This window comes from Aphelocoma coerulescens, chromosome 19, assembly GCF_041296385.1.
Source record: "Aphelocoma coerulescens isolate FSJ_1873_10779 chromosome 19, UR_Acoe_1.0, whole genome shotgun sequence".
Classification (NCBI taxonomy): Eukaryota; Metazoa; Chordata; class Aves; order Passeriformes; family Corvidae; genus Aphelocoma; species Aphelocoma coerulescens.
Genome location: NC_091032.1, coordinates 8,597,120 through 8,618,943, shown reverse-complemented (window position 1 = coordinate 8,618,943; position 21,824 = coordinate 8,597,120). Strand labels below are relative to the sequence as shown.

The 21,824-nt window shown below is 39.0% G+C and overlaps 1 long non-coding RNA gene across 9 annotated transcripts; it reads right to left on the bottom strand.

Moving 5' to 3' along the window:
- Positions 1-365: 365 nt before the first annotated feature.
- On the bottom strand, positions 366-21,806 carry LOC138120572 (uncharacterized). 9 transcript variants are annotated; one of them, XR_011155903.1, is made up of 9 exons: positions 21,437-21,776; positions 21,037-21,079; positions 20,217-20,292; positions 12,014-12,060; positions 9,591-11,399; positions 8,047-8,186; positions 6,154-6,355; positions 4,517-4,697; positions 366-4,305 (listed from the first exon to the last, which is right to left on the bottom strand). It is a non-coding gene; the product is annotated as an uncharacterized lncRNA (long non-coding RNA). The 9 variants fall into 9 exon arrangements; XR_011155906.1 differs by having other exon boundaries at positions 20,252-20,292; XR_011155901.1 differs by having other exon boundaries at positions 9,591-12,060.
- Positions 21,807-21,824: the final 18 nt, after the last annotated feature.

Below are 21,824 nucleotides of genomic sequence, written 5' to 3'. Positions count from 1 at the left end.
TAATCCTCTCATATTACACATTAATTTTCTAGGCAATGCCTTGCATGTAGAATGGAAAATTTTAAGTTACTATATGCAGAATTTTTACTGCAATGTTCAAGTGAAAACATAAACCAGTGTAAAGCACCTAAAGTAAAGGAAAGCCCTGAATGTCTCATCTAACCTGACATTCACATTAAAATATGATATGTTCATGCAACAGCAGCACGTTGATCACAACTATGCAACACGATGATGTTTCAAAGGCCCTGCAAATTATTTCAGGACTCCTGAACAAGACGAGCGACAACCTTCTGCAAATGTCTTGATAGAGTAGGAGGAAAGAAGGACACTCTATAAATAAACTTATATGATAAGTTTAAAAAAAAAAAAAAAAAGCAAGGCTAGATATATTCACCAAGAGAAACTTTGAAGATTTACTCACACTGAGCCTATTTTTGTATGTCAGTGTAGGCAAGCAAGATTCTTCTTTTCATCTAAATAGAAGCAGAGTATTTTTAAACGCAGGAGATTCATTCCCTCAGTGCTCATCGAAACACGGCAGCTGGGGCCGGAGCCGGGATGCGGGGGGAGGGCTCCGGGTGGAAGCAAACCCCTTTCCAAGGGGAACAGATGGTTTTCCCTGCGGTGGCTGCAGCCGAGGGCTGTGAGGAGCATTCCTGGGTGCCCAGGGCCAAGCCAAGCCCCTCGGAAGTTCCAGCGCCACCGAGCTGTCCCTGCAGGAGAGGTTCTCAAGTCACACCTCCCCAAGGAGAAATCCAAGGATTTGAAGGAAATTAGGGAAAGCAACATTTGGTATTAAGTACACAAGAGCTGGTATGGATTTACTGCTAAGAGGAAAAAGAATCATTTGGTAAAAGGGATTTGGTAGATTTGGAAATCCAGGACAATGGCTCTTGCATGTCCCCACTGATTTCAGGACACCACCGAATTTTCCCTGCTTGGGAATCAATTTATTTTCCTTCTAACAGCACAGCTCAGTGTCTGGAAGAGATGATTAGTTTCTAACACTGGGTTTGGTGTGGATGCACCTCCCAGTTTGGAGGAACTCTTGTGTGTCTCAGGTCACTTCCCTATAAAATGCATTTTGGGATCCAGTTCATCAGTCCTGACACATTCATCCCAATAAATCCTTCTACAGGATCCCAGCACAAGTGCAGAACATAATTTGCCCAGTAAACTGAAACACAGGATAAGCAATTAATAAAATAATCCACTAAAGAGGAAAGAAAACTAACACATCAACTAGAAGTCTTCCTGACTCAGAACCTTGAAGCTGTCCCAATTCCATGTACAGCACCTCAGAACAGTGAGACACACTGGAGAACAATTATATCCATGCCTGGCAAATTCTGGACCTGCTTGCCCTTTGTACTCTTTGGGATACAAAACCTCCTGGAAAACAGGGAAGAGGCAGATAAAAAAATAAAAAAAGAGGAACAAATGCTATTGCAAATACGCTCTGTTTTATAGATAGGTTCTTATAGAGTTCTCATCTCTGCAACTTCCAGAAGTGCATTAAGCTGCATAATTAGCATCTGTCACATGAAGCTTTTTCCTTCCCTCTTCCTCTCCCTAGAGGGAAACTGCATGAAGAAATTTTAATATAAATTTTAGTATCTACTCTGTGCAGTGCAATCATATTAGGAAAGCTACAGGCAAGTCAGTTTGTGCTCAGTCTAAGGTTTATCTTTGTGTAATAGAAACTTTACCAGTTAAAAAAAAATGCTGCTGATCCAATTTAAAAATTAACCAGTCTCTTGGAAAGACAACAGGGTGGGGGAGAGATGGTCCCCATTGCATCAGATTTAAACCAGTGGAATTGCCAGGAAAATTGGGCAGTTAAAGCCAGTCCTGGTATTACATCCCTCCAATCTCACATGGAAACATGCAGCCAAAAGGAGTAAGGGATGTGTGATTTCCCCTTCTAGTCAAAAGCATTTATTTTGAAAGGAATATTTATATTTTAAAAACATCCAAACAAAGTAGGAGTTCATATTGCTTTTTCATTCACATCAAGAGATACTCTGCTGTTGAATATAAAAGTCAATGGACTACAGCATCTCATGGTGAATCTCTGCAGGCAAAAGAAGATGCTGCCTTTTAGAAATAAAGATTAACTAGAAATAAATGCAGCTTAACAATAGCAACATGACAAACAACTCTATTATTCAGCCTCTGATTTCCATTCTGTCTCCTAATTTTTTGAAGTATTTATTTTCTACTTAATTATTCCAAGAAAATTGAGATTATAGGATTGAACATATTGCCAACAACCTGAGGTATGAAGTGCAGACTGAGTGCTTAAACTTCAGTTACAGAGGTGGTAATTATTGGAATTGGTGCATGTGCAGTAAATATATCAAGCAGTGTAGAGTTCAAACTCGTGCCAGTCAGTCTCCAGTTGGCACCAACAATTCTGTCAGGAGGATACAGAGGTCTCAGCAGGACTTATTACTGGCAACTGTTCAACAGTTCTCTTCTCCAAATGGTTTCAAGGGGATTTGGGTGGGAAGAAAGATAATTTTTAACAAATTAAACTACCTAAAAATGGCGAGCTGCCCAGAGCCACCTAGTCTGCCTTAGTCACTACTACCAAACCATTTTAAAAAAGGAGATTAAAAATATTGCTGGCAAAATTGCCTACCTGGCTTTAATGACTTAATCAGATCCCTGCAAAATTACCCCAACATGTGCTGTACACCATCCTGCAAGTGTGTGTAAAATATGTCCTGAGTAAAAGGTAGAGCAGAATATTCACTCAGTGTGTGTTTCTCAGGAAAAAACTACCTCAAGTTACCAGAATCCAAGTATCCCTATAAGGACATGGGCTCTAGTCCCAAGAAATTAGAAAAACAGCTTCACTAAAAAAAAAAAAAAAATTACAAAGATTAGGAGGAATGTTTACTTCCCATTAGTATTTATCTCACAACATTTGTGAGGTGTAAACCAGAGTTCAGCTTTGCACTGGGAGCTTTCACAGGAGCCTCTGTGCTGTGCCAGATTGATGTCCAGCTGCTTTGTTTAGATCTTGCTAAAATGCCTTTTTCAAATGGTGAATATGTCATTTCTAGCAGAGGTCTCCAAGAGAAGATTTGAGTTTAATGCATGGCAATAAAAAGAGGAATATGAGAATTCTTGGTCTCTTTAGTGTCAGCTTTGCTTAAGACGTATGAATGCACATGAATAGTCTTGTCAGAATCTCTGGGGCTACTGACATTCAAGATCTAACATATTATTACTTCTGACCAGAACATTAGCTGCTGTGCAGGAAGGAGAAGGGAAAGAGGAGAAAGGGAAAAAGATAGGACCACTCCCTAATCAGAGAGAAATTGGATTTCTCTGGCTGGAAATCTCTGAACAGAACTTTTCTGCTGTGGAAATACAATGCTCATGTTCTCCAATTTGATTGTACAGCCTCTTTAAAATGTGCAGCAGGAAAAACAAAAATCAGCATATTTTAATGCCTGATCTTGCTCATTTTACTCATGGAAAGGATCCTAATTAACCTATAAATAATGACTGTACAACCAACTACTACATCCTTGTAAAGGACATGTGCTAAGAAAGATTTGAGCATTTTGAGCTGCTGACTCTATTTTTTACTATTTCTTTGAATCACTAGTTTCAGATACAAATAAGCTAATTAAAGAATTTAGTTAAAATAAGCTAATTTTCATTCCAATCTCAGTATATATCAAATCTGGATACCACTACAATGGAAAGATTTGCTCACCAGGAGCAAAAATCTTCCAATGTCCTCCTGGCTGAATTAAGAGAAAACGCATTTCAGATATTCTTAATTGTTGTTGTTGTTCAAAATTCATTTCTAAATAAACTGAAAACATTCAGAAATCAGTTTAATCAGTGTATCTGTGCTCTGAAATTTGAGCTGAAGGAGTACCTTTCACTTAGAGTGCAACCAAAGGGAGTATCTTGCCCTTTGTGACTGAAACCACCTTTAGAATCCATTCAGGAGCTCCAGCACGTCAGACAAAGGCCTGAATTTGTTTGGAGCAATAAATGATAGCAGACCTTTACATATTTGAAGTGCAACAGATGGTCCTCCAAGGAGAACATAATGACTGGCAGACAGTACTTCGTTAGAGTGGCTTGGAATGTCTTCAGCAATTACACAGGCAGTGTTTTGGGGGGAAGCCCTGTCATCTCTGTGATTCTTCTCATGTAAATAGCTGTGATTTCCTTGTTTAGATGCTAAAAAATGACATCTTCTAAAATCCAGGCAGTGAACTGGAAAAGGAAGCACCTTTGGCCCTCCCAGGGCTACTCAAGCTGAGGGTCCACCTGAGAAGAGAGATGTGAATATAAAAAAAAAATCAGCATTAAAGGGAAAGAACTTTGGGCACATAACTGTAAAACTGTTAATCCATAGCCAAATATTCCATGGAAATGTAATTCAGGAAAAAAGCCAAGGTTTAACACAAGGTCCATCAGACTTTAGAAAGTGGGAGGGCTACAGGTACAACAGGCAGAATATCAAGGAGAAAACACTCACAAGGCCTAAATTACCAAGTAACAACCTCCTTCCTTTGGGAAACTGGTGATTTTTGAGGAAGCCTCTTCCACATGAAACACTGTGGCTGCAGTTCGTCAGGGCAGGGGAAAGGGAATTTTTCAAGGCTGTCCATTCTTTCCATTTTCACAGACAAGCTGTTTCACAAGCCAGCAATTAAGAACTAGAATTTTAAAGAAAGAGTAATAAAATGCTGCTTTTTATACGGTAGATGTAGCTTAGAACAATTTAACTTCCATCTCTCCTGTCCCTGTAATTCTAGGATTAGTTCTTTTCTGTTCTAAAACCTTCCCCACCAAACCCACCCCGAGTAAAATTTTATGTGGCAACACAACCACAACAAAAAACGTGTCCTTTCCCAATGTAACTTAAATGTTGATGGAATCATAACTGCATTACTCCCTCTCCAATTAGCAGCAGCATTCTTTATGTTTGCTTACGAAGCGTGAACCCTTCGCTTGTCACTACAAAGACCTTCTGTGGAGGACTTAAAAAAACAGCCCCAGCAATTAAAATGACAACAACAGAGGTGGATTGGTCACATTAAGACACAAAATATCCAGCTGTTTCTTTCCAGCAGAAGGATGAACCAACTCCATGAAATATTATGACCAAATTTTGACAGCCTACGTAATGCTGCTGGATATTCTGGGGAAAATATGGATTTCCAAGAAAGGAGGAGACTAATATGGAACTATGTCTAAGCTCACAGATTGATTTTTTCCACATGATCAGGATTGTCATTCATGCTTTTTATCCATACAAATTTCCCTTTTTTCTTTGCTGGAACTAGAGTTACTCTATTTTGCGAGAAGTTCTCTAAAAATAAGAAAAATGTTGGGGGTTGTCCTCAAAAATAAAGCAAAAAGTGATCTGATAGGGTTAGAACTAGAAAATCAGATTTTAAACTTACTTAATTTGGTTGTGTTGAAAACATTCTAAGAGTTTATTAAGACCATAAGTCTCATTACAACCAGAATATTATTTATAAAACAGAACATCTTTTATAATCACATCTGTCTGCTGCTGGTTCCTGCCTATTCTGCTTCCCAGTAAGATGGGAATTTATTTGTAATACAAGTAGGGAATTTAAAAAATCATTTAAAGCATGTATTTAAATAATAACAAAGGCTGAAAATGAAATGTTTCAGGTTAGCTTTTCCTAGTTAGGATTATAGGAGAGAGATATAGAGAGAGATATAAATACAGATATATTTATACTGAAGTGATAAGGTAGCTTTGATTTCTAATAGAGCAAGAGAAAATAACTGACACACAGAGAACCAGTCAGGGGGGGAAAAAACCCCCAAACACTGTCTATAGAATCCACCTACAGATATGTCCTTGGAGAAAAACTGATGAGAAAATTATCAGGCAGATTTTCCTTGCTGCTTCCTTTCTGGAAGTTTTTGCCTCTCATAACAGCACAGCCATGGCAAGTGATATGTATCAGAATTCATCCATGCAGTATATTTTGCACATCAAATTGATTACCCATGACTTCTTAGGCAAACACAGGAATGCAGAAAACATGTCAGCTGTTATAGATAGAATATATGGGCATTGCACTCCTTACTTTACATTTAGAAAGAGCTGCAGATAATGAGCTCAACCATTACCTTGAGAATAAATTTCATTTCCAAGTTCAGAAGTATGTCTGGATTCTCATCTGTTTTGTGAACCAGAACTTACAGGTAGCTCGTAACATTTGTCTTCTGACCTGTGTTTGTCTCCAGAGTAATTGCCATAAGTGGGCAAAGGCTTTAATGTCCTCATCTTCATGCCTTCAACCATGATGACCTCACAGATTCAAAGCAATCACTGCAAAATACAGAGGACAAGGAAAAAAAAGTTAAGAAAATAAAAGCCCTTTCTTTTTCCTTCCCTAAATTCCCAGAATTCATCTTCAGATTCATGCCTGTAGCAAAAAAAAAAGACTAAAATATTACCCTTCTGTATGTTTCATCTGATATAATTGCTTGACAACAAACATCTCTTGCTCTGCAAGTATTCTACAGTGAATTTATTCACATCAGGAAAAACACATCAGAAAGGTGCCTAGCTTGAAAGTTTCCAAATCAGACACCAGTGACAAAAACCCAGAGTGACAGAACAGGCGAGACACAACCTGGAACCCTTCTGGGGACACACAGACCATCATTTTCATCAACAGCCACAAGAAGTATTAGACAACCAAAAGTTCTGAGGTCAGCAGGTTTTGATAAACCAGTAATTAACCCTGAGCTGTAACAATAATAATGTATGTTTGAGCAATATGTCATAAATATAATTATTCTTTGCAGATGTTTGCTATTCATTACAATGGAAACTGTTCCATTCTACAGTGTGGCCAAGTGGTATCAGACACCATTTTTACCAAGCACAAGATGTTCAATCTCAGGAGGTGAATTCCTAGACATTGGGCTGATAAAGCCATTTTAGATTCTGTAAAATATATATCATACAGTAATTACATTTCATTTTGTGGTTTACAAAAAGCTATTCATGAAACTACAGGAGCTTGTCACGCATTCTTTATTTCCAAAGAATAACACTCACCCATGAAAACTGTCTGATTTAAATCACTGTGAGTGCTGGCAGGTGAAAATTACTGGATAAAGCAAATAGAGCCTTATTGGGAATCAAAGCTCCAAGTTTGAGTCACTCTTACTCCTGAGATACTCAAACTTGACCAGGCTTTAGGTACTAGAAATGCCATCTGCTTTCCAACACATTGGCCTTGCTGTTGGCAGAATTCTTGCAGGATTCTGCAGTGATATCAAAACAAGTCCAAATCTGGAAGACTTGAAAACAGCCTCTGAATGACTGCAAAATGCAAGTAAAGCATTGGGTTGCAATCACAGTGTAGGAGTGGAGATGGAGTTCCAGCTGGAAGTTCAGTTAAACCCCTTTGTATGAAGTGAGTGACCACTGCTCCATATTGCATTTGGCATTAGACTTCAGAACTTGTGGAGCAGAAAACCAGGGACAGGGCAAAACTCGTGCTGGAAAGATCTGAAAGATTCAGTGAGGAAACTGGTGGGAAGTGCCCTTCCTCTCCATGCAGACACTGCACAGCCCCAGCAATTGCAGTGAACAAAGGCAAGAAAACACAACATATGGATCCTAAAGCCACAATTTCTGGAATACAGCATCTGGAAGTATTACAGAGAATAAACCCCCTCCTGTCAGGTAGAGCAGAGCCTGTGTCAACAAGAATCACACACTCCCACTGTTGCTCAACAGATGTACTTGAACTAGAGATAAGGCACTTCAAAACTCCAGGGAAGTTATGTGCAAAAGGTGTTGCCTCCTGTGCCTCTTTCCATGCAGGGAAGGGAACACCAGGCAGGATTCAGACACCTAATTCTGCAGTAAGTAAGGAAAATTGAGCAAAAGAATTCTTGTCAATACAAATTATCCAGAGTAGAAGATGGGGGGACAACCTTAAAAAGCACAAGCACAGATAGAGTCAATACATTTATAAATTAGAATACAGCAAGTACACTTACCATTGGAAAAAACTGTGAGTAAATCTCTCTCCTGAGGAAGGCTTTAAGCCTATTTTCCTTTTTCAAACCTATGTCACCAGTGAAGCCTCATAAATGAATATTCTCTTGCAGATGAAGTGGTTGTCTTCACCTTTTGGCAGCTGCAATAAGGACAAAACATATCCTGCAAGGAGGTTTTACTCCTAAGAGTAATCTCCTCAAAGACTGAGGAGAAAGCATGAGTGAAAAATCACTTGCACAATCATGTTTCATAACTGTTCCTAGTCTGGTGGTGTTGGTTCTTCCTGAGTACAAAAAATGCACAAACTTTTCTCCCTCTTCTACTAAGAGGGGAAAAAAAAAAAATCTGCTTATCCTTGGATACACAGAGAGTTTGGAGGAGCTCCAAACAATGGAGCACTGTGTGCCCCACTCATCACACAGACACTGAAGAAAGAGTGTGGCAAAGAATGCACAAAGTATGTAATTACTGTTTCACAAGATAATTCCATTATTAATACATCCCCAAAGATAGCATGCACAGCACTGGAGTTTAATTAGATGGTAACTGGAGGGGGTTTGAATTTATGAGGTAATAAATATATTTTGGACTAATAAACTCCAAGGCTGAAGTGTTTATTAATCTAGAATATAAAGATTACATAGTTGATAGGAGACAACCTCAGGTTGTGCTGAGATGCCTGTTGTTTATGTATTTCAAAATTAATATTTTCCTCCTTTTGGGAGCTAGATCAGAAAGCCAAGATTTCTGTGGATGGTACTGAAAAATACTAGAAATTGTCCAACAATTCTATGTTCTCAAAGGCAAAGGCTATCTAAGTCTCAGCAGATGGTGTGGTTTTAAAGTTTCACCTTTTAATCAATTTATCACCTCCTAAACTATTAAGCACTGCAAATAAACTGCCTTCTGATGCTGTCAGTGCCTCACTCTGATGGTAAAAAGCACAGATTCCCTTGCAGGATAACCAGACCCTTTACAAGACTAACAGATCTCTCCTCTGTTGCCCCCAAATAATCAATTCCATCTCTATTTTCCTGCTTTTGGATTCACCTGCAAGACCACACCACGCTCCACATGAACAATTTTGGGGTCTCACTGAATTTCTTTCTTTCATGAACATGGTTGTATAAACTTTTTGCCTAGTGCAGCATATTAAGGATTTGGAAACCAACTGTTGTGAGGATTTATATCCCAAACAGCTGTGCCAAGAATTGAGAGGAATCAAATGGTCTCATCTATTAACTTGTCCTCAGGTAGCTACAACTAGAGCTTAATAAATTACCCCACAGTTCAGTCCATTTAAACTACATTTCTCTGTTATTTTGGAACTGCCAATGCCTCACTCAGGCAAGACAGAAGAGCAGATTTGGTCCAGGAAAAAGTGGGCATGATTGAAGTCACGGACCAGGTTGCTTAAGCCAAAGCTAAATTTAGGCCTGAGGGAACTGCAGAGAAAGAAAAAGGAAGAAACATGAGGAGGAACAACTTGTGGGACCTTGCAGGTGAATCAAGACTGACAAGTGCAAAGGAACTGTTCCCATACCTGGCTGAGTGATGGCTGCTGGACATCCTGGATGTGCCAAAGGAACCATGGGGCAGGAAAAGTGGAGAGAGGCACGAAACAGCACAACTTGGATTTATTGGTAAGGAAAAACCCTGCTTCTCTGAGCCAGCCCACGGTGGGTGCCAGCAGGAAGAAACTTTCATTACCAAGGGCTGTAAAGATTTAAAGATATTTAGGAAAATGTTTATTAAGGAGCTTAGGTGATCCAAATAGAGTTGGCTGTGTGTTCAGACAGATTCCAGGGTGGTTCCACAGGTTCAGGGCAAAGGGCTCAACACTAATTCTCAGGAAGAGTCTACAGATAAATCATGGAAGATGACAAAGAACCATTTCCAAAGCTCCTGCTTTTTCATTTCAGGCTTATAGCCTCTCACCAACTGAGACAAGTCACAGAACCAACTTTCCAATATTAAATCTCCAGGCAGTGTGTTATTCATACAGCTTATGGAGATGTCTTTACCCTCTGGAAAAACAAAGTTTAAGAAAAATGGCTCTATCTTTGGGGAACAGTTTAAGTCTCAGGGTAACTACATTAGGAAATCTAACTCTATTACTTTGTATCTTACATTTTATTACAAGATTGGTAATAGGAAATTACCAAATAAAATTGGTATTTTACTTGGTAATTTTTTTCCATGGGCCTCGTCTAATATGAAAGATGGTGATCATCAAATTTATTCAAGTTTTCCTGTCAACAACATCATTAACCAAATCCCTCAATTTCAAAGTAAATAAAAGCATCTGGGCTTCTCGCACAGCAAGACTGACTTGCATATTTAAGCCTCATATATAGATGAATCTGCACTGGACCAAATTTGCATATTAATGAAGGACTAATTGCTCTTTGCAGTCAATTTTATGCAGATGAATTTACTCCTCTCAGTACAATTTTCATAATGTTCAGAAAGAACCAAAAAATGTAAAACTTTTTAAAAGTACACAAATGTTAGACAATCAAGGAAGAAATATCATAATGACTTCCAACAGCTTTCCATTAAATTGTATATAATTCATCTTTTATACTGTTGCTTTATTTTAACAGCCTCCCACAAAGAACAGAACAATCCATGGAATAACTTCAGCCTATTCCCCCTCCTCGGTCTCAAATTTTAACAGCTTGTAATAACCCATTATATGATCCAGTTTCCAGCTGGAAGGATGGAGCCTGAATTTTTAGGAGAAGTTAAATTTGCTAAACAGGAATTTATTTGCTCCCAGTCATCCTCATGCCACAGGACACTCAGGACAGAGTTTGTCCCACACATTTTTAGGGTAGTTTCTATCCAGTTTCACACTATTAAGGAAAAAAGGCCCAAATTCTTGTTGAGTCTCCCCTGAGCTGAAGTACAAAATACCAAAAAAAGGACAGGAAAGTTCATGGAAAAGAAAAACATCAACAAATGCTGAGGGGAAAATGATAATATTAGGGGGAAAGGGGAAAAGATATGGAAGTAGAAGAGGAAAGGAAGTGTAAATGAAAGGAGAGGAAAATGATGCTTCAATGTGTTTATTCAGGTCTGGCTAAAAAGAAAAGAACTGAAGGATTTGGGAGACAGTTCAAGGCAAAATAAACAAATAAAATAAAAAAATGCAGCCACAAATGTAGCCATAAAAAGAAAAAGAACAGGACAGATAATGAAATAAGTGAGAATCAGAGAGCACACGATACATAAAGAAACAAATAAAAGAAAATACAAAACCCACAGTTTTTCCTAATTCTGCCAGAACAGAAGGGCAGAGTTAGTGGGAATGCATCAGGAATCTGAATTTGCATGTACAGCCTTTCTCCTGCCAAAGAAAAAAGACTTATTTTAACTGTGAAAACTGATAACCATAATATTTATATGTATCATAAAATCACTTACAGAAGACCATTTTAATCAGAAAAGGAATTGCATAAAAGAAAGTCACATCTTTAAATGACTTTGGGGCCTTTTGTAGAAGGAACATGGGAATATGGTTCACATTCCCCGTATCTGCCATATCCTTGATTGCATTTTTTGCCCTTCTTTACAGCTTTTGCTGCTTTAACATCTCCTTTTTGAGGCAGAGAGTATTCACACAGATATATGATGAGTTTATAGTGGTACCAAGAAATCTGGTGTGGTTTTACTCTATTTCTTCTCTAATAATTCCTACCATCCCACTTCCTGGACCACGCTGAGCTTACAGTTCTCCTATGATCCCACAATTTGGTTCCTGAGAAGCAACAGTTTATAAACAATATTTCATGATCAAAATAAAATTATCTTCAGAATGAACATCTTTTGACTGAGCTGTTGAGTTCTTCCCAAAGAAGAATCAGAAAATCTGCCAGGTCACTTTGCCATCTCTCCTTTGGTCTTTCCCACCTTGATGACAGAAGCCACAATATACAGAGCATTTTTCTGGGATAAACTCACCCCCTCATGAGCAATAAAGGCAATGGTTTTATGGAGGCAAGATCCCACTGCATGGAGAAAAATGGAAAAAAAAAAGGCTTTAGGGCAGAGGAGTTGGCAGAAAATACCAAACCAAGGGGAAGGACAGCGAAAATGACAAGAGGCTTTCACTAGCTCTCAAAAAAAGATCACAGAACAAAGATAAACAGAACTATAAAATAACAGTAATAACTGGAAAAGAATGAGAAATACTCCACCAGGAAAATATTGGAATGCTACTGCTGAAGAATTCTCACTGAGGAAACAGGACTCAGTTCAGGTGATCAGCCTGGAGGTTTGGGTTTTAAAAGTTATTTGACAACAAATTACAGTTCTTTGTGTACTCTGAATTCTGGATTATTAATACAAAATGTTTCCCTATTTTGCTCATGGAGGAGAAGGAAGGGAAATGTATCTCCTTTATAATTTCTGTACATAGCATTTGAAAACCTGCTCTGGGCACTCCCCCTCTTTCCCAAAAAATGTCTGGTTCAAGTGATTAATGCTGTGTGAATGTAAACAAAGATAATTATTCAAACAAGAACAAGATGTTCCACCCAAAATGATTTGCTTTCCAGTGGCTGAGATGCCTACTTCTAATCATCAAGAAAGGTTAACCTGACCAGATTTAATTAACCGCTTAATACAATAATAAAGATGCATAAATAATGGGTGAGGAAGCCCATAGAGGCAACAGTGAGTCCAAATAAATCCCTCCAGCAAGCACAAAGTCTGGGCTGTTATCACCCAATTACACTGATGTAAGAATTCCCAAGTTTTTAGATCCACTAGGCAGAGTTCTGCACTTGTCCATGTGGAACTTGATTAATAGATGGCTTTAATTATTATTAAACAAACACAAACAACAACAACAACAACAAAAAAGGCAAGAAACCAAATCCCTAAAATTCAATGATAAAATGAACCCAGTGATATTTCTTAACACTGTGCTTCAAATTCACAGGTGAAGTCAGCTGGTTTGTACAGACTATTTGAGGAGTACAGTGAAATAAGTTACTATTTCCTCATATATAAATATATAAAAATATATAAAAGTACATATAAAAGGAGATAAAAGACAGACATTTTCAAGACAAAGTTACTATTTTCAGTGAAAAAAATAGTCTTATTCTAGAATATTCCCTAGTAATGAAGTAAAAGCTTTCCACTACAACAATAAATAATTTGCAAGCATTACATGCCATAAATCGGGAACACTGCAAAATATTTTACATTTCAAAGAATGCTAGGAAATGTTATTGGCCCTGCATCTCTGGATAATGTGTACAGCACTTGCTGGTTGGGGCAGGCTGTACTCAGTGTTACCAATAATGAGTATTAGAGGGGAGGACTGGGCATCAGCCCTTCCATTTTCTCTCAGTAAAGTTTAAGCATCCCTTAAACAACCCAGTGCAAACCAACAGATCTGCTATTGATTCATTCTGTTCATAAAAAGTAACAACATCGTGGTAAATTCAGTCTAGTCAATGAGAAGTTTATGAGCCTAAATATATCAAAAGGGCAATGAAAGCTAATATATAGTGATTAAATAACAATCTGTGAGGAAAAGACACCCAAGTTTCAGTTCCAGGGTGGTGGAATCATCTCCTGATGAAAAATAGGGTTTGAATTGTTTCAGAGGACACTGCAACCATTTGCCCTTTTTAACAGCCTGGAAGTTCACATGGCAAGATTAACTTATAATTTAACTGAAGTGGATCTCAAATAAAGTTTTTTGATTAAAATCTACATTTCTGTGCCTCCTGGCAGCGCCAATATTGCTGGAACAGGACATCAGCTGCAATGCCAGCGACTCTGCAATACGCTGCCATAGACTGTAAATCAGCTTTGTCCTAGTTTAATACTGGTTTAACAATAAAAAAAAAGAACTCTGGTGTTTAATATTTAAATAGGATAATTATGCCTTTAGAACTGAGTGCAGAAGGACAGCGTCCATCGCGGGTCAAGTGATAGAGAGTCAGTGGAGTATAGACAGGAATATGTAAACTTGACTTAAAATATTCCGTGCAACTCAAGCTATATAGCTTGGGACCTTTGTCGCTACCTCTGTGCTGGATCCAATACTTCTGTGGGGGAGCCAGGACTGTCTCTGAGCAGAAAGCGCAGCTGTTTACAGTGATTTGATTACTCAAAGCAATACTCAACTCAAAGCAGCAATTCAAATAGGCAATTTCAACAGAAACCAGAGCGAAGTAACGGAACAGCCCACCAAAGGGAGGCCCCAACCACAGGACAACACAAACAAACGAACAAATAAACAAATAAACAAACAAACGAACGAACGAACTCGGAGCTCGCCGCCGGACCGGGACCGGGCTGCGACCCCGGGGCCGCGGGCCCCGCCCCCTCCGCCCCGCGCCCCACGTGACGCGGCGCGCGCTGCCCACGTGACCCCGCACTGCAAAACTTTCATTTCTTTTTCTCCGAATTGTGTGGAAAGATGCACGGACACAGGGACAGACAGAGGGACGGACACAGGGACGGACAGAAGAGAACGGGCCAGAGCCCCTTGGGGAATCCGCTCCGTTTTACCAGGCACATAAAACTGAACTGGCCTCAGCTGCATGTAACTGGTGTATCCATCTCCAAAATGAGTGTTAGACGTGAAATAGCAAACAGGCTGCTCAGCCAAATTTATCCTATGGATTTGGGGTTTTTTTCTATTATTCCCTTTCAGAAGGAAATGTATCACAAATGTCTCTCAAATTATTTACAACCTCAGCTGCAACCTCCTCCATGGTAATTCAGTCTGGCTGTTTGTTACTCTTTGTGAGGAATAGTTCTGCTCAAGTTCTCCACAGAGAAGGAAACAACTCTGTTTTCCTGATGTACTTCAGATTCAAATTATTGAAGTGCAGGATGGAGAAATGAATTAGATAAGGGCATGGGAAATGTGTAATTCATACCTGGCTGCCGTGATGAGCTTGCTGGTAACTGATAAAGCTGTGAGCGTTAAAAGAATTTTAATGCGAAATGATATTAGCCTAAGCACCACTGTTATCAGCACTACGACATTTAAAATAAATGAATTTTAAAAAAAATTAACTTTGACTTCAGCAGTGTCCACTAACAAATATTTTAGTTTAACACCTACTGCTGATTTCCATTAAAATACCTTTAGACGAGATTATCAAAAGCAATTTCCATCTTACTTTCCTAGAGTCCAATAACTTTTTATGCTCTTATAATAAACTGAAAGCAATTCCAACTTCTTTGTCACTAATTCAAAGACAGATGTAACACATACTTTTTCTACCTCCTGTTTAATTGACAACATTGTTTCTGTTGCAGCCCGTCTGAAAGTTTCCAGCTGCAAACAAGTGTCCAGAGCAGAGGGGGTGCTGCTCCTGATTATTGCTGGAAGAAACTCAAACCATAAAAGTAACTCTCATGATTAAGATAGACTATCAATAATCATCTATTTTTCAGTGCAGCATCCTATAAATCCTTCTAATTAGTAAACTAGATGTCTCCTTTTTAGCAAACAATCCCCAGCCTCCCTCCTTATTTATTTCCCTGAATTCAATTATGTTTGCACCTGCTGGCCCAATCACCTAAATGACAGATTCTGGATGGAAGGGAGAAACTGGGCCTTAAGCATTAATTTCATTGTAGTTCAATTTAAAGTATTTGCCTGCACCTATTTTCTCTGCTTCATGAAGAATGTTGATGCTATTTCCTGCTCTGTGGCTCTGCTCTCCTGTCAGATGCAGCAGCATCAGCAAGAATTTCACACTGCTCCCAATCTATCCTTCACTGCTGACTCCAGAGGAATCAAAGCTGAGATTTTCCTGGAGGGGAAGGACCATTAGAATAAAGAGGGAAGGAGTGATTTCCAAATCTGGGCTGAAAAACTGATAAAAGTAAAAAAAAAAAAATTAGTTGGTTGCTATGAAGGACTCTTTGTAAAATAAAGGTTAGGAAATATTTCTTTAGAATAAAAAAAACAACAGAACTACTTTTACCTTGAAAACCTATGGAGGAGGGGGTACTCCTGGTGATACTTACCTACCACAGGACCTTAAAATCCATCTACTCCCTAAATCAAATTAGTTACTTTTCCAAAACTCTTCCTGAATGCAATTCAGCCTCTGGATGAAAAATCCTGAAAATTTCTTGTTCTTGAGTGGAAACTCAACATCCAAACCATCACAGTTCTACAGCTCAGGTGTTCAGAGAAACCCACATTTCCTTCCATCACCTGAAACACAGTGTATCTTCAAAATATGTTCTGAAGCTGTTACACTTGGAATGTTAAGTCAATATTGGGCAAAATTATTAATTTACCATACTTATCTCACAATAAATAGTAATTTGGGTGAGTGTGTAAAACTGGATTGTGCATAAATTAAAACAGTGACCAAAGGGGAGGCAAACAGGCAGCTAAAGCCCTAAGAGAGGAGCCTTGGAGAGAGGAACTGCACAGCATTTTTATGTAACACGTGGGGAAACCGTGCAGCATGGGAGTTTCAAATGTTAATTCTGCAGCTGTACTAAATCCAGTGTGTCAGACTCTGACTGCAAGCAAGCCAGATTTAAGGAAGAACATTTTTACTGCAGCACTGGAGGCTGAAAAATAGTTAACTTGGTTGGGTTCACCAAGAGGAAGTTTATATAGGAGTCTAAGATGAATTCCAATATTCCTTCAGCAGTGTTTCACTTCAGAAGTAGTTCTTAGTTAAACAGTAAAGTACTTTTCTAATTATTCTTCCATGAATTCTTTCTATTAATGAAGAAAAGCATGGCATGAGCTAGAACTCTTCAATTAAGATAATCATTATCATAAACAGATGTTTTGTTTGACAGTTTGAGGGATATGGGTGTGCTGTGATTTAGTTCAGAGTTGTTAGTTCAACTGAAGGCTTCAATTAAATAACCTCACCCTCATCTCTAATTGTATCAACCAAAAAAATCACCATTCTGAGGGACAGAATTGGAGATGTTTAGTTTTGCTGTGTGACAGAAATGTAAACAAACTGCTCAGGACTGGGTTTGGGGGCAGCATGCAGGAACAGGGTACATGGCAGTGAGATAACACGTGTGGCTTAACAAGCACCCCTGTTATCTCCTTGGAGCAGACACAAGGAGCTGGGCCTGTCTCTCACCCAGAGGCTGCAGACAAAGGCTGGAGCAGGTTGAAAGTCATGTATCAACTCCTAATAAACCTCAACCACTGGAAATAATGGACAGCCAACTATGATATAAATATGAAATGTGGCGGGGGAGATTCTTCTGTGGAAATGAACTTGCACATTTGGAAATGTGGTCTAGTCAACAATAAGGATCTAAAATTCATCTCTGCACTTCCTCCTAAGCCATACAAGCCTGGCCACTGTGCTTTGACTTAACTGAAAAAATGGCTAAGTTAGTGCTTGCTTTCCAAAACAAAAATAATTTTCAGAATAAGGAGTACTTTAATTTCACTTTACCTTCTGAATTAGTGTCTGCATCCTAATTTTTACTGCCTAATTTTACAGACACAAGCAATTACTTTTAAATTTGGTAAGACATTTAGTCACTTGACCCTTTCAAGCAAAAAAATCCTTTTCATACTTGTAAAGTGTTACAGGCATAATCTGGATAATCTTATTACATGACAAACATGGTCTTACTCGTGGATAACACTTCCTAATAAACTAACACACCTCTGTCAGAACAAAATCTTCTTTTGTTAGAAAAGAAATAGAAATGCCCCCATACCCTTAAGATAATTTTAAATATTGTCAGCAAGCTAAAAACAGCAAGTAAATATTAACTCTGTGAAGTGCAAAACAAGTTTTATTGACCTGTGAGGTAAATATTGACTGAAATGAAGCAAATATTTATGTGCTGATGTTAACGGGACGAATCCCCTTCACCACAGCACACAAGATTTTGCCTACTACATTTCTGGGTTTGTATTTATTCCAAAAGGTCTGAAAGGAGATATTTCCTTTTCCAGACATCTGCTTTTTAAAAACAAAACTGTCCTTCCTTAGTGACGAAATTGGACATGCATCCAGAGGGCTGGAATATCGTACAACACAAAGGTTTGGCAAATTGCTTTCAGACAGAGAAGTCAATTAACTAAAATCTGACCAGACAACAACATCCAAGACCCCTCTTTGATCCCTAAAAAGGTAAAGAGAAAGTCAGATTCCATGTTATGAATTATGTTAGAACATTAATTTGGATTTTGAACATAAAATATATTGCTGTATATCACATACATGGTGGGATTCTTGGGGCTGTCCTGTGCAGGAACTGGGCTTTGATGATCCCAGTGGATCCTTTCCAACTCTGGATATTCTCTGATTTAACAAGGAAAATACAGAATAATTAAGGATATAACTACTAGCAGGTACTACAAATGGAATATAAATTAACAAACTCATCTACTCCTTCTGGTAAATCCACTCATGTTTACACACATGAGAATTCATTGTTATATTGAACGATTCACACAGGGATTCACACGTTCAGATGAACACATTAGATGGGAAAAAAACCCTGATTTTCAGAAACTTCAAAGATTCAATTGAAAATTCTGGCACCTTTAAGGACACCCACTAGAGAATACCAACGTCATGATCATTACATCTTCTGACCTAAATTCCTCCGTAATGGTCTAACAGCAGCAATTAACACACACCTCCCGAAATTCTGTAACAGCTGAATAATTTTTGAGTCACTGTATTTAACAGTTCCTCCAGTGTCACTACAGGAAAAGCCCTGTTCAGGAAACAGCCTCTCCACTTGGTTCTGATGGCCACGGGAATCGCTCCTTCCTGCAGATAAAGACAGAGGCTGAGCACCCTCCTGTGCAGGGAGCAAAAACTACAGCTGCCCTTTGTGGCTCCGCTGGCTGATTCTCATTCAAGGCTTTATCTTTACCGAAAAAAAAAAAAAAAAAACAAGACTCCGGGATCTAATTCAGCAGCTTTGGAACAATTACACGACACCATTGCAGTAGAATTACTCTCAGTTTAGAATGACTTCACACGCTGCTGTACACAGAGGGCTTGTAAGCTTTCTGGAAACCTCAGGGAACAGGGTGATGTCATTGCAATATAAAAATATCTGCTTCGAATTCCTTGCGAGTCTCCTTGACAAAGCTGAGAGGATCAGAGTTCAGCAGTGAAACTCAGCCATCACCTCAGGGATGTTTTCAAAACTGGGCTCTATTCTTCACCATCTCAGATACAGGAGCACAGGAGCTGTTATCCTGTGCTTGAAATACAAACTAAAGTCAGGGTTTGTAGAGTTGCAGGAGACAGTTTTTAAAAGATGGAGCATTCAAAACTCAGGAAGCATTCGAATTTTAAAGGTTATTTGAGCCTCTTGGCAAGACTTTCAAATCCTTCAAACAGTTTAAACTAAACCCTCTTAATTTTGCAGAAGTCTTCCATACTCAAGCAGCATTTTGGGTAAAATGAAGACAACCAATAAAGCCTTTGAATATTCAGGACATTCTGCTATTCTACAGACTCTTACCAAAAAGCCCAATTTTTATCATATCATTAACTAAAATTGCTTTCCCTGTATCTGAGATCAGCTTTTTAAAATTCCACCACAGATGATGCTGCACACCTCATTTTAAAGCACCAGTCCCTTCCACACCTTCTGATGAAAAAAAGGTGATACAAAAGATTGTAATCCCTTAACCTGCTCAGATCTCTGCAGAGCTCCTTCAGGACACAAAATATGTTCTTCTACTATTTTTGTCTATAAAACACGTTCTCAGCAACTTTTAGCACAGAGTGACTTTTGCTGCAGAGGTACTGAGCTGCCAGGGCATCCCAGGCAGAGTTCCACAAGGATCAGAGTTTGTTCCAATGTTTTCATGCACTGAACAACCCCAGGAAAAGCAGGTACACACTGATGAAAAGCAGTGACTGTACCAATTAAAGAGGTACCACCTGTTCCTGGGAGGATGAGAAAGTCTGGGACACTTCTGAGTGTGTAAACACCTGGAAATGTGCCTGGGCACTCTAAGAAATTTATTGGCATCCTGGGAGTATGATCCAAATACAAATTGGTAAATTTATCACCAGGTATTCCATGACCTAATATGTGCAATACCCATGGGAAAAGTCTTCCAATTTTCTGTGAATAATCTCCCAAATCTCTCTTGTGTCAGGAGTTACTAAATCCAGAGGTCATTAATGGCACTAGGAAAACATACCTGTTAAATAACAACATCTCTGAAGAGTTACACACCTTCTAATGAGCTGTGAATTGGAGATAAATCAGCAAGTGACCTGCATGAGCAAACACCATTGATTAATAAGCAGCCAGGAATTAATTTCATATTTCCAGTGCATGTAGCAATGAGAAACAGTTTGAGAACAACGTGGATTTAAAGCTACATTTGTACTTTAATGCATTTTATAATTACAAAAAAGAAACAGCTGAACAAATCTTTTATATTTATACCCTTCCAAGAGATGTACAGAAGGCATGCATAATTTCCAATCATAAAGCACTATTTAAAAATAAAAGATTTATAATTGCTTTCCCTGATTTGAGAAGCAAAGTAAGAGTTTTTTCACATTGTCCTTCATAATCCAAACACGATGCGAGTGACTGACTGAGCAAAGAGTGGGAGAATGAACAATATGGCACAGCATAAGCCAAACACAACAGGTTTATGTTATCCTTGGAAGGATGGGGACATGGCCATGAAATTCTTCGAGTGCTTCCTGCCACGCATCTGAAATCTGCACTGGTGCTGCTACTGAGCAGTATTGTGATAATTCGACAGAAAAATTACACAAATGAGAAAGGTCTTCTGAGTTCAGAAGGCCTACAGGAACAGGAGGCCTGTGGGTATGTTTAATACTTAAGTACACCTGTAATAACCAGCCCAGGTTTCTTCCAATCCATCAGCCACAGCCCGAGTGAAACGCAGAGGATATGTGACCTCAAATTTCCAGTCGGGAAATTCTAGGCACCGTTTTCAAAAACATCATAAAAGTGGACCACATTGCCTCCTCAAAACCTACCTCCAAGAGACACAGAGATGCAGCCAGTGTTTTCAGCTACTTCCTTGAAAAGAAAAGAGAAGGTTTATTGTTAGATGGTGTCACTGAACACCAGGCCCCTTAACTCTGCCAAACACTTCATTTTTCACCTCATGAGATCTTTGTCTAAGGGCCCATCCTTTCCCTCTCCAGGAGTTACTGACCCCACAGCATTTCTGTATTTAAGCTTTGGAATTAAACCAGCATTTCTGTTCTAAAAACAACACTGCACCGATTTTCAAAGCTGCTCAGATATTAGCCCCACTTTCCATGTGAGCTGCATATCTAAACACTTTTTCTAGAAAAATATCTGAGCCAAGGAAAACAGATGCCATTTCTGGACGCAAACTAATTTATTCAAGAGCATATTTCAAAAGAAAACCTGTATCTATTTCATTCCAAGCCTCTCCCAAGAGCTACAGCAGCATTAACTAGGGCAGCTCTTTCCTCAGGTTTCCTGGGAGGCAAAGCCAATTTCCAGACAGCAGGACTCCCTTAATCGCCACCGACAAGTAATGATACCGCAGTACACATATATTTATATATATCCCTTCATTTCCTTCCTTATTATTGCCTTCCCAGATTAATTTTAATTGAGGCTTTCAACAAAAAGCAACAGGAACCTCCCCCCTCGTTTTGGCGGGGTTCAGGCTGAGGGGAGCCGCCCCTCACGGGCCATGACGGGGCGAAGGCCGCGACGTTGCCAGAGCAACGCCCAGCTCAGAGCCTTCCTTCTTCTCCTTCCTCTTCTTCCTCCTCCTCCTCCTCCT